The sequence below is a fragment of the Gallus gallus genome, chromosome 9, assembly GCF_016699485.2.
Source record: "Gallus gallus isolate bGalGal1 chromosome 9, bGalGal1.mat.broiler.GRCg7b, whole genome shotgun sequence".
NCBI lineage: Eukaryota > Metazoa > Chordata > Aves > Galliformes > Phasianidae > Gallus > Gallus gallus.
The window spans coordinates 7,952,704-7,958,701 of NC_052540.1; positions in this window are offsets into that span (position 1 = coordinate 7,952,704).

Here is a 5,998-nt window from a genome sequence, read left to right on the forward strand (position 1 = left end):
TCTGCACAGTGGAGACAGCAATGGGGTGAAGAACATTCGTGGAAGGGAGGCTGTCCTACATATCAGAAACGCTCCTAGTTTTCTCCCTGCAAAAATGGAAGAATTTATGCTGTTTAAAGGGAAATGCAGGAAGAACTAAGCCTTATAACTAACACAGGCTGAGCTAGGAGGGGATGCCAAAAAATCCCAACAAAAAACAACTGCAACAAAGTAAGATTTTACAGAGATAACATTATCACGGTGGCAAGTTTCTAGGCATGCACCTGTGTGTCAGCCTATGCCTCAATCTCTCATTCGGCTGTATCCTCTTAACTGTAAAGACTACACGTTGGTATGGATGTATATGCAGGGATGCGGTCCTTATGCTCACGTAGAGGTGTGGAGGTAATTTCCACACTTTCCTCAGCATGCACAACCCCTGCCTTCTGTAAGCTACGATCTGACCTGGAAGCATTCATTAAAACCTCCATTTCTTTTTATACAGTTCTTGTTTCTCTCTACAGATAGCGGTGAGCACTGCCCTTGGTTGCTGCTGGCTGATGTGTGCTCTGGTTTTGTTCCTGTAGTGCACAACACAAGAAGCGTGAGTCCCAGTTCCCTGCAGACCTCACCACTGCTCCATTTGCTTGCATCTGGCCTCTGTCACTTCCTGAGAACACACCCTGGGCCTATAGCACACACGGACCCACAGCACTATATCAACAGACCACATGAAAATGCTCTCCTTTCACACCACAGCTGTGGTGCCACACACACTACGCTGCCATGTAACACCAGACACACTGGTTTTGCTGGGGCACTCTCCTGCCATCAGTGGGCCTGCCAAATGGACACTTGTTGCTATCAGCGTCTGACAAAGTAGAACAAAACCTGTTCATAGAGTCTCTGAAGGTAGCTGGGAAGAGTCAATAGGCTACAGAAACTGCCATGATGACAGGCAGACATTCTGCCTTTTGCAGGAAGCTGATGTTTAGGTTCCCCACAACCACAGAATCATGCTTCTGTCCCATTGAGCCACCAGCCCCCCTGCTATGGCCTGTGCAGAACAACAGAGAGCTCTGCAGTCAGAAGCCAGATGTTCTTCACTGCTGCTGATGGAGAATGTCTATGTAGGCACCATCCTACATAGGATGTGGAACTCCTAGATCTCCAAAAACCAGATGCCATGCCAGGTACATACACTTGGAGCTGGCTTTACCTAACACGCAAGCATGTAGACAGCACAGTGCAGTTGTACTGGAGCTGCAAGTCTCAATGCTTTTCATCTCCAACATGAATTTAGAAGTCAAGGGTTGAACATTTCTTCCCTGCTCATTTCCCATCTTCCCCTCCACCCCCCCCCCAAAAAAGAGGGTTTTTTTTCGCTTAGTCTTTTGCCAATAATCTTACTTTCCTATGCAAAGACCTATCCTAAACAGACCTATGGACTCAGAAATCTAACCCGCTGCTTTTGTGGTTTTGCAAGTATATCAGAAAAAAAGCTGCAACAACACATCATGCGTAAAGGACAAGTTACTGTAGTAGCCAGTTTCAACATGTTAATGCCAATCTTGCAGGTTAGCAGAGAGATGAATTTTGCTACCCTGCAGAAATAAGGCTGCATATTAGGATCATGCCTAAATTAGATGCTTTCCAGAGCAGAAAGCCAGGTGTCTACTTAATGACTAACTGGAAGAGAGAGTTGGAATTCTTCCCTTCCCTCTTGCTTCCCCACCGCTAGCACACTGTGCTTGTGTAATGTTTTGATACGAAACATAGCTCCAACTTGTAAAGTAGCAACTACTGACGAATGGGAGCGGGGGAAGCAGCTGAGGCACAGGGCTGTGCCAGCTGCACTGGTGGAGTGACCACAAGCCAGAAAAATGCCGTACCGCAGACTCCTCGGGGCTCTTCCCTTAGGCCCAGTTAATTCATTCGAACACAAAAGCGTGTAAAGAAATGCAAATGTATTCCTCTAGCTCAAAATAGGCTGCAAAAGACTCTGAGGCTTTTCTCTTTCAGCTTCTGTCTCTGCCTGGAGAAGAAATGCACATACTCCTTGCTTAAGGCCCTTTGACGAGGCTTTTGAGGAAGGCAAACAGAGCTGTTGTTTTGATTGCCGCTGGGTGCTGCATTCTCGCAGCCCGCATTCCGCTGTTCCAGCAGCCTATCGCTCTCAGAAACAGAACATCTTCAGATCAGGTTACAGTGGCTTCAGTGAGCCCCGTGCGCGGAGAACTGCTGATGAGGCATTTTCTGGCTCCTAGGCGTAAGTTCTGCTGAGTTTCAATGTTACTTATTTGAAAATAAGTAACTGCTGAAAAAGTCGGACGTTCTGAACTGAAGAAGTCCCAGACCTACAGCACGCTCTGTATCAGGAAGGGAACAATATCCAACATTCTGATTTCCTTCTAAAATCCTGCCCGAATCCTGAAACAAAACACCCTTCCATGGCAGGGAGAAGCCTCTTTGCTGACATGGAGTGCCACAAGCACTGAAGCAGAACACTAACCGAATACACGATTCCAGCCGCCGCACCCCACAGCCCCATTTCTTCAGCACCTAAACTGAGCTTCTGGCAGGCAAACAGAGCCACAAACCGTTCCACGTAAAGCAGCACTTTGTGAACCAGGAGGATCGGGCTGATGAACGCTCCTCGGTGACTTTCCAGGAGTCCCGCTGTGAAGGTTTTTTTCCACTTGATACTACAGCCATAGAGGAAAGAAACCATTTAAAAGCCCAATCTAAATTCAGCTGCAGGAGGCAGCTTTTAATTGCACTTTGGATCAATAAAGAAGCAATTTAACACTTCCTTGTGTTTCTAAGCAGGGGTTTGTACTTTTCCAGAATATTCTCCCCTATTTTTCATATGTGCCCCTTCCCCCATTTGCTCACAAGATCTGCATTTTCCACAGTTTAACAGCAGAAAAAGCTGTAACATCCTTAAAGAACATATCGAATGGTTTACCTGTGCCATAGATTTTGGCACCTTATCAGTAGAAATAACATGTTCAGTATGCAGTTCCAACATTTAAGCAGTTTAAGGTACTAGCAAAGTGTTAAAATTAGCAGTCTCCAATTGTTACAGCTGCAGTGAAGTGATAGGGGTACACACGAACCTAAAGGATACCGAGTAGTATTTCAGTCCATTTCCCAGATGTATAAAACTGAGAGCAGGCCGTAAAGTAGACAGGCATTAATAAAACTCTATCCAGAATTCTACTGCTATGAAGAAAAAGTGTTCTTGTAGCCCTGTTGCATTCAGTTGAGTTAGCAGCTATTGGATACAGTCTCCTTCCTTACATTCCCTTAACTGAAAGGCTAGAATGCCTTTACACGCTCTCACCATGCTGCCATTTGATTGTTTGCCCCTTCCAACTCCCTTTAGTTTCTTTTGTGTTTTTCCTCTTTCCACTCCAATTGTAAAATGTAGGTGCACCCATGCCATGCTCTGCAACAGCAGCGCTCAGCTGATATGTTCACACAGCAAAACAAGAGAACCACTGTTCTGGAGTAGCAGTAGGATTGAAACATCCCTCACTGCCTATAAGCATGTTTATATCCCCAGCATTTCTTCTCCACAAAAGGGCCACAATGAACACAGTTTAACACCACATTTCCTCATTTTAGATTATGCCTAAAAGATCAAGTTTTAAATTGAACATCCCATAAACACCAATCAGATGTTCAATATTTCTTCTACCCTTACAGAAAACACCCCAACGTTCATTTCTCTACCCTTACTGAAAACATCCTGACGTTCTCCAAACCAAGTACTACGGATCATCCTATGGACCTCAGTTCTTCTCTACTAATCACCAACACTGAAAAGCACAGTGTCCACCAGATAGTTGGGACAGACACCACACTGTCAGACATATGAGAGGTAATGTTTTTTACAAAACTTTTTCCAACCTGCAAGGGCTGTGGCAAACAGAAGAGCAACGATGAATGGCTGCATTGCTGTGAGTGCTGAATGAGATGGAATCTTATAACTGAGGATGAGGTAACAGGTCAATTCCTAAAGACACTCACCTTCCACATCTGCTGCCTTAATTCAGCCACTGCACGACCAGCTCACTCTTACAGATCAGAAGGCTCAGGCAAGCAGTTTGGTCGTGCTTCAAGTGCTCATGTCATCTGTCTCAAGGAGCCAAAATCCAACAGAAACCTGGAGAAGGAGCCACAAACTAAGAGAGAAAGAAGGAGAAATGTAATGAGAACAGTGAAAAGACAAAAGACAGTGACTAGAATAGAAATAGGTATAGCTTAGCACCAGCTATGTCAAGGAACCCTGGCAAACAGTGCCCACTCCTGATCAGAAAATGCACTTCAGTTCATGAATATTTTCAAGCCCTTTGACAGATACATACACATAGATCTTAAGACTAGACAAAAGCATAAAAAAAGCAGGCTTCAGAAAAGAAAGATCAGTGTAGATGTGTGATGATCATGGAGCCATGCTTACTTGAAAAGCAGCCATGAGAGCAAAGTTAAGATTAGTTTTAACCCTATTCTGTATCCTTCCCTATGAACAGGGTAAAGGAAAGAGTACACCTATATAACATTTGCCATAAAGCATTTCAGAGTAAGAAGGGAAAGACAGCATTAAAAACACAGATGAAAAATTGTAGAATTAACCTGTATTTCTACATAAATTCAACCAGTTTTGGACTGGCTAAGAGATCCTAAGCCTCTGGATGTCTTACACAAAATACAATTCTTAGCATACGGGGACCTCTCTAAATAAAATAAACAGGACTAAATAATTCAGTTATTTGACTAGATGTAAGGTAACCCATAGTATTTTTGTGACAAACAGCAACTCAAAGATGAACATATTAAATATTCCACAGACAAGCCAGACAATCCCACCCAAGTAAGTACAATCACATTAAGTGTAAATCAGAGAATCTAATCTGTCTCCTCTGTGCAGGTGCAGCTATAGAGCAAAACCAGGAGATCTTACTGCAGCCTGAGTACACAGGCATGCTGGAGATCAATTGGTTTGGCAACTCTGAGCCACACTGAGGGAAAAAAACCTCTTGTTAGGTAAGCAAAATCATAGAATGGCTTGGGTTGGAAGGGAACTCAAGGATCATCAAGTTCCACACTCTGTGCCAAAAAGCAAAGGTTCCAATGACCTCATATATTCGTTATTTGATGAAATATTTAAATTATGAAAATATATATGTTTAATACTGGTATTATGTTAATCATTTCTTCAATTGCATAAATTATAAAACCATTAACACCATCTCTGAATTTGTTCAGCTATCAGCTTTTGCATATCAATAGTTTAGTAGCCCACAGCTACCTAGAGACTACAGCCTTACTTTCTCCAAAGGGGCAAAAAAATGCAGGATCATTTGGTTTCAGTCACTTAAAAGATCACTGAGATGGGTTGCTGCTTTGGGTAATCATACAAGGAGCAGGTAAAGCCTCAAAAAGCAAGTTTCAACCTACTAAAAGAAGTTTAGTTGATGATCAATAATAATATTTAGTTAAACTAAGCTGGCATAAGTTCATCATTTTCATACAAGTTTGACTGCGGGATTTCACTGCTAGCCACAAGCCATTCACAACTTGGGACTTCAAGTTTATTCAAACAAACAAGCCTTATAGATCTTTCATTCTAGTACACAGACATGAATCTGATCAATGTTAAAAGAAAAAACATCAGTGTCTTTTCCAAACCCATCTTATTATGTGATCTGTCCATTGTGTAGTCAACACCACCCCAAAAAATCTCATTGCTAGGCCTATCTATTGCAAGGACACAAGATAGGGAGTACAGCTGTACATTCCTAGCTGGGACCACTCAGCACCTGTTTGTCTCTAGGCTTACTGGTTCATCATGGGCCTAGTGTTGTGGCTCATTCAGCTCCAGTGCAGCACATCTGACAAGCCATCCCTCCAACCTACAATTTGAACGTGGGCTGTCTGAACGAGACAGTGTAGAATGGGTGTTGTTTGTTCATACAATGAAAGAAAAGATGGATCATCCAAATAGACTAAG